The sequence below is a fragment of the Solanum verrucosum genome, unplaced genomic scaffold, assembly GCF_900185275.1.
Source record: "Solanum verrucosum unplaced genomic scaffold, falcon-dt-bn FXZP01000182.1, whole genome shotgun sequence".
NCBI lineage: Eukaryota > Viridiplantae > Streptophyta > Magnoliopsida > Solanales > Solanaceae > Solanum > Solanum verrucosum.
In genome coordinates, this window is record NW_026020378.1 from 5743136 (window position 1) to 5756658 (window position 13523).

The 13523-nt window shown below is 28.6% G+C and overlaps 1 protein-coding gene across 1 annotated transcript in view; it reads left to right on the plus strand.

Annotated features, from left to right (window-relative positions):
* The window catches only part of LOC125838794 (psbP domain-containing protein 5, chloroplastic), a 222491-nt gene that overhangs the window by 84801 nt on the left and 124167 nt on the right, over window positions 1-13523 (plus strand). The gene's annotated exons all lie outside the window — the stretch shown is intronic.

Here is a 13523-nt window from a genome sequence, read left to right on the forward strand (position 1 = left end):
CCAAACAGACTCTCAATCTCAATTTTTTTTTTTAAAAAAAAAATTAGCAAATGACTCATATGATTTGCCTAGCAGTATATACTTGGTAATAGTTGCACTACACTTTTTCCTCACATTCTCTGGTTTTCGGGGATCAGAAATAGAGGGTGTTTAGATTGACTTAAAAGTTGATCAAACCTATTTTTAAGTCAGTTTTTTTTTTAATTTTTGAAAGTGTTTGATAAATATAAAATAACTTAAAATAAGTTAGAAGTGTTTGACAAGGTTAAAAATAACTTTAAATAAGTTAAAACCATAAGTAAGTTACCCCCTACTTTTTTATTTTTTGACTTAAAAAAAATAACAACTAATATGATTATTTTACCACATATTCTTATTAATTGAGGTTTATTAAGTGTTAAAAATGACTTGAGAATAAATAATTAATGCAAAAAGTAAAATATGATTTTTTTAATATATTAAAAGTAACAAGTAAAAATAAAAATATATTTCAGAAAATAATGGACAAATAAAAAAAATAGAAAGAGTAACACTCATTGTGTGCATATTTAAAATAAATTGTAAATAATAATATGTTAGAATTACACTAAAAGAAAATCAGTACATGAATGCTTTTCTGTTCATACAACAGCTTTAGAGAATATTGTAAAAGAAATTTATTGATGTGGTTAATATATATAACTTAATTTCGGTATAAAAAAAAAGAATAAAATTAAAACTGAAGAGTGAAGTAAATAGATATACTATTTCATCATTTCACTTTTACCTGTCACATTTAAATTCGTCACACTCACTAAAAAAATAATTATTAATATGATTATTTTATTATACTATCTCTATTTATTGATGTTTAATATTACGTCTTGAAAAATAATTTTGGAAAATAAGTAATTAATATTAAGTGTAAAATATGAAGATAATTTATTTTTTCCACATTTATTTAAAGTGACAAATAACAGTAAAAAATTATTTTAAATAGTCGACAGAGAAAGTAATTAATAAGTGAAGAAAATTACCACAATTTATAACCTCAATTAAATAACCAAAAAGAAAAAAAAACTCTAGCACTTGTATTTATAATAATATAATAAAATAAGAATTACTCCCTCCGTCCCATTTTATGTGAAGTAGTTTGATTCGCCACGAAATTTAAGAAAGAAAGGAAGACTTTTAAAACTTGTGGTCCAAAATGAATAATAGAAATTTGTGTGACTGTAAATCATTTCATTAAGGCTAAAATAGACATTTTATAGTGAAATTGTTACTTAATATAGAAATGTGTCATTCTTTTTTATACCGATTAAAAAGAAAAGTAAGTCACATAAATTGAGATAGAGGGAGTAATAATTACAATAAAAGTTTAAAGTAAATTTAGGACGTTCATATTATGAAGGCCCAAAACAACGAGCTCACCGACCTAGCTTTAGCTTTAGGGTTATTTGGTATAGTGTATAAGAATACTGTTAAATAAAGTATATTAGTAATATTTGTATCAATAATACTTATATTAGTAATGCTTGCATTAATTATACATAGACCATTTCTTATGCATTATTAGATTTGGTGTATCAAAAATAACATGTCTTAAATAAAAATATTTATTAACAAAGATATCCTTCATAATTATGGTGGAAAGATGTAAAAATGATTTTGATGGGCCAATATAATTTTTAACCATGTTAATGCATACATTAGAACTCTTTTAACTAAAAATTCGTGATATTAGTAATACACAATATAATATATAACTAATACTTACATTGGTTATACTTTAACATGAAAAAATATACCAAACAAGATAGTTAATAGTATTCTTAATACAAAAAAATAATATATACATTATTTTTACTTACATGTATTATTTTTACTAATACTACCTTGAAAAGTTTCACTTATTCCGGTGGACGTAAGCAAGCATGGTTTGAGTCACATAGGGTAATATAACTTCTTCTTTTTTTTGAGAAATAAAATACTGCGAGTAAATGATCTATAGCTTCTACAACTAGTTCTAATTATAGGAGATATAATTCTATAAATATTCTTTTGTGTTTTTTACTGATATTTTATCCACGTCTGATAGGGACATATATAATATCTCTCCGTTTTAAAAAAATAACATAGTTTGACTTAATTTAAAGTTTAAGAAAATAAAGAAGATTTTTCAATCTTGTATTTCTAAATTAAAGTTATATCATATGTATCAAAATGTCATTTAATCTTATAATTTTAAGTATGACACATGAAAGTTAAAATTAAAGTATTAAAAAAAAAAGGGGGTGGGGGCTTTTTTAAAAAAACAGAACAAAACAAGTCATTTCTTTTTGGAATAGAGAAAATATATTTTTGCCATTTCAATTTATATGATAATTTCTTTTTATCATTCCGTTCAAAAAAAAAAAGAATAATACGTTATAATACTTAGTAATATTATAATTTTGAAACTTTTATTGTATTTTTAATGAATTTTTTTATAATTTCATAAATATTATGACCTCACAAGTTCTTAAGTTTTTCCAAAAGGCTTATTTTCTTTTATTGTAATACATAAATTGAAAAGTTTTTCCAAAAGGCTTATCTTCTTTTACTATAATAAATAAATTGAAATGGATGAATTAAAAAAAAGACTGATCCATAATCAACTTGTTAAACCATTCCGATAAATTGCTATAACTAAAGGGTGTATCTAGAATGTTCCATTAAAAATGCTCCTTTCCCGCCATTTGCTACTTGCACAAACTTTATATAAACTTCACCAAGTCACAGAAATCAGTTTCACCTGCTATTAGCAATTCTCTCGAGCAATACAACACAAAAAAGAGTTCTCTCTCTTCCACCCGCCATTCGCTACTTGCACAAACTTTATATAAACTTCACCAAGTCACAGAAAATCAGTTTCACCTGTTACTAACAATTCTCTCGAGCAATACAACACAAAAAAGCATTCTCTCTCTTCCACACGCGCACGCACACGCACACTTCCTCTCTCTTAACAATGGCCGACTTACTCCTCTGTGTCCTCCTACTGATCGCCGGAACACCTTCATCATCACTTCTCAAGGGTTGTATTCCACCACTACAAGCTGTGCCGACAAGCTGGTTTCATTCTCTACATGCATTTGTTCCCCGCCGATCAATCTCCCAGCTCACCTTTGATTCAGTGTTGCGACAACTTCGCGGTTGCCATTAATTACAATACCGCGATTTGTTTCTACTTGGTTCATAACTGGCCAATCCTTGGATTGCCGTAAGATTATCTATTTATTTTTCAATATAGGCATTTAATTAACTTTCATAGATAAATGACAATTTTATGAATGCATATTTTTCTTAACCATACTAATTTGGCCACTTTGGTGACTAACAAGCTATATGAATACAAATGCACACATAATATCATAAAATTTTTGTGCATGTGAATAATTTTATACATTTTAGTTTGGCCATTTTGGTGACTAACAAAATATAGAAACATAATACATGCATCAAATGATCATAAATATTATATGCATAGACGTTAATTCTCTAGTTTGGCCACTTTGGTGACTAACAAACTATTTTTCACAAAGTACACACATTATTTATTGCTTAGTGTAATGACCACTTTAATTTATTGGACAACTTAAAACAAAATATAATAATTATATTTTGGAAAGATTAACTTAAGAGTCCAAACACCTTAAATATTTCAGCACAAAATTAAGCTAAAAAATTCAATGATAAGTTCAAATATAATTTGATTTGTCAAACTATAGATGGTAGGCACAATATATTCATTAAACGATCAAGATGGCATGGTACATAAACTTTGACCAAATATAGCTAATATATAGAATGTTCTATTGTATTTAAATTAACCAAACCAAAATAATTGACTAAAGGAAATTAAGGCATATAAGGCAGCGTTGTATTGTACATTATGGACAAGGACCGTGCAAAAACTTAATGTTGTATTTCCTTTCTTGTGGTCAAAGTTTTGTTTTAAAAACTTTAACATATAGTATTACAGAGTTACATCTAATGTGATGTTTGGACGATGCCCGTGATAATTTTTTTCTTTTTCTTATTTGAATTAGTTGCAGAAGATATATGAAAACAATCCAGGCTCAGATGCTACATGTAAGATTAAATACTTTAATACATAATATTAGGATCTTGAACACGATAATCTTACATAGAGATCGTTAGGGTCACATATCTGATGCGGAAGACATCATCACAGAGAAAAGCAGAAGCGTTAGTCGTAAATTGGTTTCTACCTCCTTGCCCTAGCCTTACGTTACCACAACCGCCAACGATAGAATTATTGTAGAGAATATGTGATAACCCTAATAGGTGGAGGGAGGACCAATTTATAGAGGTTAAGAGTTAAATTGGTACGTCCATCAAATAACCAATGTACGGACGAGATCTATTATTCATTAAATATTATTTATGGTATTACTTGGGCTACAAGTAAACTTGGGCTATAAGTAAGAAATAATTAATAATTCTTACATTCTCCCACTTGGCCCAATGACCATATAACATTAATATTTCATAAACATTAGTTGCGCATACAATAAATCTCTTCTATAATGTCCTATCATACATACCTCAATATAACAATCTACTAATGTGAGTTATGGCGGTTGTACATAAAATTTAAGTTACATACTTCCTTCCATATACTATTACATTAGCAACTTATCATACTAGGTTCATATAAAACATATAACATTACGGTCCACAATAATGTCTCATAGAGACTTGTAATATGTCAAAACAACAATGTATACACCATTATGAGAAACAAGAAATTCATTAATGTATATCAGAAACACATAATTGAGCTCAGAGTGTAAAAACATCATAAATGTATCAATCATAAGTACAACCAAGACCCATTCTGTGAACATGTTCTTTAAATGTCTTTGGTTGTAAGCCTTTTATTAACGGATGTGCAATCATGAGATCAGTTCTAATATTCTCAAGTAACACTCTTTGTTTCTGAACTTCTTCCTTGACAGTAAAGTATTTTAATTCCATATGTTTGGCACCTCGGAGTACTTATCGTTCTTGGAGAAGAATACTGTTGCAGTATTATCACAATAAATTTTCAACGGCTTGATAATGGTATCGACAACCCCAAGTCCTGAAATGAAGTTCCGCAGCCATAATTCATGAATTGTGGCTTCATAACATGCCACAAATTCTGCTTCCATTGTGGATGTAGCAATGATAGATTGCTTAGCACCCTTCCACGATATTGCTCCTTCAGCTAATAGGAACAAGTAATCAAATGTGGACTTTCTAGTGTCAACACATCCGGCAAAATCTGAATCTGAGTATCCAGTAACTTCTAAGTGATTGGATCTCCTATACATGAGCATGTAATCCTTCGTTCCTTTCAGATACCTTAAAGACTTTCTTTGCAGCTTTCTAGTGATCAATTTTTTACAGGCCAAGTGTTATATTATATCTTGATTATTTATTCCATTAATGACAGATGTAAATGGTGACACCCCATTATGGGAAGCTATAGCTGCAAAATACCATCCCATATTTGAAATCTTGTACCATTGGGCATCTATTTCTGATCCATATGTTTCTGGTGACCTCCTATGTACAGCAGCTAGGAGGAATGAATTAACAATTATGAAAGAACTCCTCAAACATGGATTACTTGTTAACTCAAAAGATTGATATAGATCAACTGCTATCCACATTGCAATAGAAGAAAATCATGTCGAGATGGTAAAACTTTTATTATTGAACGGAGATGAGGTTGGAGATACATTGAAGTACAAGCTTTCACCAATGAATCTGAGTGAAATGCTGCAAATACCACAAGGCGGGTGAAGTTGATCATAAGTGGCAACAAAAATACAACTTTGAAAGTTAAACAGATCAATGTACTTTTAGAGTTAACATATACAGAGGTCATCCTGCGGTCAGGAGAAGAACTAAGTGCAATGAACCTGGAAGGTTAATAAGACTTCCTGATCCACTTCCAAAACTCAAGGGCATTGCAACTACCTTTTCACGAAAATTCCTTTATTTATTCTTCTCCTTTTTTAGTTCTTCCACAACCATAACATTAATCTCAACTTGTGAACTTGCATATGTCACATAGTATCGAGTTAAAAGTAGTGGCTCAATATACCTCTATATCAGTTTCTACCAATTTTAATTAACTAGAATCTTTTATCAAGAGGAACATATTGATTTGTCCATACTAGCTACCATGTGAGACTGATAACTGTCACTTGTTTTTTTTAGGTAAATAGTGAGCATCCATTGGCCGAAGCAATTGTTGGATATGCTAAAAAGTTTTAGAGAGCATGAAAAGAATTCTGAGTGGACAGAAGTTCAAGAATTTGAATCCATAACCAGCCAAGGTGTCAAAGCTTTTAACTGAAATATGAAATTTATAGTTTGAAACAAGAGCCTGATGTTGGATCAAGGTAGATCTAATTCCGGTTGATACTGAAGCGTTAGCAGAAACAGAAGAATTGGCACATATTACAGATGCTCGTGATCCCGGAAGATGCCACATTTATCTAGTGTAAAACTTTGTTGATCAATTTCTTTGTTTCTACATTTTTGAACACATTCTTTTATTATCGATAATTCATATTTTTTTTACCACAGGTAGACAAAGAAGTGGATGTATTGAGTTTGAATGTTGTTAAGTGAATGACATTGTTTTGAATTTGGTAAATTAGTATATTATTACCTTTGAACTTATTTCTCTTTTTGTGAATTTTATTTTTGTAGTTTTAAAATAGTGATTGACTAAATATGTGGATGAAGGTGAATTTATGGCTAATTTTCGTCATGGTAAATGCCACTAAAACAAGTCTCTTTTACCGGCAATTGTTGTATCTTTATCGGCAATTACAAAAGCCACAAAATATGCTTGATATTACATTTCTAAGGTACGTAGTTTTAACGGCAATAGTAATTGCCTCTAAATAAATGCCGCAAAAAGTAATTACTTTTAGTGGCAATAATATTGGTCTTTACCAGCACTCGATATAAATGCCGCTAAAGGCTTTAGCGACACTAAATGCAATGGCATTTGATTAAATGCTGCTAAATGTTTTTGCGGCAATAAGTATTGCCATTAAAAGGGAAATTTATTGCCGCTAAAGGCCTATTTTGGTGTAGTGATTTGAGAATGTCGAAGAGTTTTACTGGAAATTAAAAAGAACGTGGTTGTAATTGGTTGATAGCAATTCCAATGGAGAGATTTGGTGGAAGACGAGCTTCTAACACTAGTCATCGATACTTCAAGGTGAATACTTCAATTGATAGTAAAGGAATTGTTGCTAAGGAAGAATAGAGTGAGAAGGGCATGGCAGATCCTGCTAGCCATATGTGTATGCTGCTGTTAGAAAATATGAAAATGCTCCCTTATGTTGCTGCTCATAGTACTTATATAAGTTTGGGTGATGTTTGTAGGTGCATTGATTTTTTGGATACATCTCACAGTGTTAAACATCTTTGTCATGTTATTCTGCAGTAAAGCAAGAATAATGCAACCATGACTAGTCTACTCCAAGCTGCCAACCAAATTAGGATATTGATTGTAAAGGTTTTAGTCTCATCTCAATTCTTATTTCTATCTTAGTTACTTGTTATTTCAGCATTTCCATTGTAATAGTCTAGGGAGGTAATAAGTCCTCATGAAAGTTTAGTATCGCAACAGCAAATTCGACCAAAGTTGAGGTATTTTTCAGACCCTTATCCCATGTCATTACATTATTGATATTTAAAGAGTGGCGGAGCCACATACAATTGAGGGGTGTCGATCGCCATCCCTTCGTCGGAAAATTACACTATATAGCTAGATAAAATATATTTTTTATGTATATATATGATATATATTGGCACTCTTCAACTTCTAAACGATTTAACTTCTTTATATTTTGACACTCTTTAATTGAAATTCTGGCTCCGCAGTTAAAGTACACATATACTCTCGTCATTTAATATTATTTAACTTGTGTTGATACGACCTGACACATTTCTTAAGAAATTTTTATTTAGATTTGTATTTTACTAAATTAATCTTATTAATGGTGCTTAAAAACACTAAAGTTGACTACTATTAATATATGTAGTTATTTAATATTAAGAATAGTATATATTTACTACTTATATATAAGTGTGGATAACCACGCAGGTGGCGGTCAACATGTCTGCTTCACCTGTGTGGTTCCACACTTACATATATATTTGCCTATTTTTTTTTCATTTTAATTTGTTTGTCTTATCTTTGTAATTTTTTATATATTTAAAAATTGCATAAAAAATACTGAGTTAATATCTTAAAAGGTCACTGAACTATAGGAAATTATCTAACAAAGTCATTGAACTTTTTTTTATATCAATAAAATCACTAAACTTAAGACTTTTATCTTTAAAATCACCAATGTACATTTTTCATTAAAACAAATTTTAGATGACAAATTAAATTATTTTTTATGTCATATAATTATAATTATGAACTCCACAAATAAACAAAATCATAAAATCTATTAATTTCGAAAGGATAAGTCTCTAACTCTATGAGACCAGAAAGGAACGGTAAATCTGATCCCATAATACACAGGATGCTTGGCATCAATTAGCTGCCTGAGTAATTAGGATCAGCCACTGCATATATAATAATTAATAATAAACAACAAAGTTGAAAATTCGGCCGATGCGTTCAAACTGATGGCATAGAGCGAGAGAGGAAAAAAACTCGGTATAAAAATAAATAGATTTTATAATTTTTGTATGGGTAGAGTCCATGATTACATGACATAAAAATAATTTGATTTGCCATTTAAAATTTATTTTATTGATAAATGTAATTGAGTGATTTTCTAAAATAAAAGCCTTAAGTTGAGTGATTTTATTGAAACAAAACAAAGTTCAATGATTTTGCTAGATAATTTCTCATAGTTCAGTGAGCTTTTAGGATATTAACTCAAAAAATACTATATATAAGTAGTAGATAACCACATAGGTGGCAGTCAACATGCCTGCTTCACCTGTGTGGTTCCACACTTACATCTATATTTGCCTACTTTTTTTTTCCGTTTTAATTTGTTTGTCTTATCTTTTTAATTTTTTATATATTTAAAAATTGCATAAAAAAATACTATAAATCATGATAATTGCCAACTAAAATTAATATATCTGTGTCATATAAAATTGGACAAAAGAAGTTACATGTATTATTTAATTTGAAAACTACGTAAAAAATATTGTAAATCTCAATAATTAACAATTGACTCTTGAAATTCTATTTGTGCTACATATATTGGGACAAGAAAAGTAACATATATTATTTAAAAATTACGTAAAAAATACAATAATTAACAACTTATCAAATTAAATGTTATAGCCATAGTTTCTTTTATTTGTAATTCGCAGCAAACATTTCATATTTTTTGCCATCCCATTTGTATACCGAAATATACAAATAGACCGAAATATACAAATGCATGACCCATTTGTATACCGAAATATACAAATGCATGACCCATTTGTATATCGAAATATGTAAATGCAGGACCCATTTGTATACTGAAATATACAAATGCAGGACCCATTTGTATACTGAAATATACAAATGCAGGACCCATTTGTATACCGAAATATACAAATGCAGGACCCATTTGTATACCGAAATATACAAATGCAGGACCCATTTGTATACCGAAATATACAAATGCAGGACCCATTTGTATACCGAAATATACAAATGCAGGACCCATTTGTATACCGAAATATACAAATGCAGGACCCATTTGTATACCGAAATATACAAATGCAGGACCCATTTGTATACCGAAATATACAAATGCAGGACCCATTTATATACCGAAATATACAAATGCAGGACCCATTTGTATATCGAAATATACAAATGCAAGACCCATTTGTAAATCGAAATATACAAATAGACCAAAATATACAAATGCATGACCCATTTGTATACCGAAATATACAAATGTAGGACCCATTTGTATACCGAAATATACAAATAGATTGAAATATACAAATGCAAGACCCATTTGTATACCAAAATATACAAATGCAGGACTCATTTATATACCGAAATATACAATTACCCAAATACATTATTTTTATGTATATGTATACCGAAATATACAGATTAATAGCCATAGCAAACATAAAGTTTGCTATGGAGCGCAATGATACAAACTATAGTTATAGCATACAAATATAATTTTTATGTTTGCTAAACCTAAAATTTACTCAATAAAAAACAAATATTGGGCCTTTGCTAGCACGGGCACTTATATCTAGTATATATATATATATATATATATATATTAATCTGCTAAAATAACACAAAAACATCTTCTTCTTTTTTAATATAGAAATCACGTAATCGAAGTAACATATAATTTATTCTAATTCAACAATCTTTGTATTCCTGGAAAAGTTAATAGTGAGGTAATATTTTGTTTATGGAAGCAAATTGAATTTTTATATGTATATTGCCCTTCTATTATTACTCAATTATTGTTAATAATTATTCCATATTTTACATAGGGTTTTGTAATTACAAGTCAACCTTTGAAGAAAGAGACAAAATACAGTAATTTTCTCCGATTATAAGTTAGATATAGAGAATTTAATTGATATATTAATTAATTAGCTGAAGCTTGAAAGTAATCGATCTAATACATGTGAATGATTAAAGTTGTTATGCAAAATTAGTCGAACTAAAATTTGTAAAACATATAAATATCACTTATTAAACTGAGAAGCGATTTAAAGTTATTTTTTTTCTTAAAAAGGCAAAAAAAAAAAAAAAAAAAACGTAGAGAAAATATTTCTATCTCAACAAAATATTGATGAATGCTAGGAATTTGACTAAAACGGGGCTTTTCATTTTTTAATATCTAATAAGAGTTATCAGTGGCTTCAAAAATATTTATTGGGGCGAGTTTTGGACGAGTTTCGAGATGGGGCATATCAAAAACGGTGCAGGGTGCAAATTGAAGACGTAGATCCATAGGGCGTAAGTCCTAGAATTTTGGTGCATAAGCTTCAAGCGTAAAAACGTACGCCCTAGGTGTTATTTTTAAATCTTTTTTGCTTTAAATCATATTTATTGTTATTGGGATAATGATATTTCTCAAATAGTAATTGTAATACTTTTTCTTCATTCTTGGTTATTAATACATTTTTCAAACAAAAATCCTAATATTTTTTCTATATATTAAAGGTTATTTATTAAAATTTAATTGAAAGATTTACTTTTGCTAATTTTCTTAGTAATAAAATTATAAAATTGAATATATATGAGACTACACCTGTAGTTCTATAAGACTTACGCCCCATGTCTCGAGGCTTACGTACTCCATACTATATAAAACGTCTCGCCTCACGCTCCCACCTTTTAAAACAACTCTCAATTTATGTCAGTGACTACGATGGTATATATAGTTATATTTTCAAGTATTTTTGGGTCTTTTTTTAGTGAAGTTTTTATTATGCGTCTGGTCATAGATTTTGAGAGAAATATTTGATTTTAAAAAATATAATTTATATCATAAATTCTAAAAATTATTAAAATTATCAATAAGTTTGTTTTATCATTTTATAATAAGTATATTCCGTTAAAAAGTAACCTTATAACATAATTGACGACAATCGACAATAATAAAAACAACAATATAAATAGGGACATAATTGCATACTCAAACGTGTCACTGATTCAAGATAAATTATAACTCATTAAAAATAAGTTTTTTTCTAATGGTGTTGGTTGTAAGTATATATTAATTGGAATTAACATATAATGGATGCTATTATAAAATATAAAAGTCTCCAAATATTAGAATTTGATCTAAATTCTATTTTTTTTTAGAACTTGAAAACTTGAGATGTTGCTAAATATATTTGTTAAATAATGACAAATATTATGATCAAATACTAATTTTTAATTTTTTTTCTCAAATATATTTATGGCCAAACGACACCATAACAAAAATATTCGTAATTTTGGGCAAATGATAAACGAAGAACGGTAGATGTGTTGAGTTGGTATGTCATGTGATTTAAATGAATGGATAACAGAAAAAAACAAATTTAAATTATTTTTATAATAATATTAAGAATATATGTAAACTGATCATATAACGAAGCGTAATATTAAATCTTTTTTTAACTGTAGAGGTGCAAATATAACGGTATATATATATAAAATATAATTTTCATATAAAAAGTGTTCAACTGGTCACTTATTATTACATGCTCTAATTTTGACTGTGAGATTTTGAAAAGTAAATTTTTAAAAAAATAAGAGTGAAAATTGTCTTTTAACTATGAAAAATAGAATAACTTTTGTCTTTAACAGTAAATAAAATAATTTTCCGACGGTATGAATTTGGTCCCAAATAATATCATTACTAGCTAGACATTATTGAAACCAAATTAAAAAGTCGTTAGCTCAAATTTGACCATATAAAACACTGTTAAGAACAAATGAAAGGGATATAAGGGGATTAAAATCTTATTTGTTTTCACTTAATGAAGTTCTTAATCTTAGTTATTTAAATATTTGTTTTTAAGAATTGAATCTTAATATATCCTTAAGTGTGGTTTTTTTTTACAATCACTTAATGAGTTTGAATAAGTCTGAACGATTAAAATCTATAATCATGTCTTAATATAATTAAAATGTCTATTTAATAGTTTCTATAAATATGACAGTTCAGTGCTACTCTATCTACTTTCATCTAGCACCCACAATCACCATTTCAACTACAACTATCACCACCACATACCAATCATAATAGTCATACTCAGCCTAACTGCAACATCACTACCGTCAATCACCAAAATCAATTGTCATCACCATTAAACATTATTTGCAATCATCAACCAATATTACATTCATTATTAACTATTTATAATTACCACCATTAGTTAATATTATATGGCTAACCGACATCATCATTCACCACCGTCATTAGCATCATTGTCATTTAATTACTAATTACCAGTCGTCATCACCACCGACTACAATTAATCATTATTGCCAATCACTACACCATAAAATATTGCCCATAACACCATCATCGGCCAACACCATCCCAAATCGACACACACAATCAACATCGTTAGTCATCATCAATACCAATTATCATATAAAATTTTAAAATATTCTATTGATATAATATTAAATCAATTTAGAATTTTATTTGAATTCTTATATTTATTAATTTTTAAACAAAGACAAAATTTATACATTCAGATGTTGAGAAAATAAATGATCTTTAATTATTTAATATTATCTTAATATAACATCTTAATATGTTGTAGGTACTTTTCAAAGTAGATTCCCTCCCCCCCTCAAAATAGTGATACTTAATTTTGGTACTTTCTATTTAATTAAAATTTATAGGTCAAAATATCCTCAATTATGAACTAATTACAAGGCAAAAATTTATCCAGCGTAAATTATATAGTATCTAATTTGAAAGGCATAAGTTAGAGAACTTTCTTAC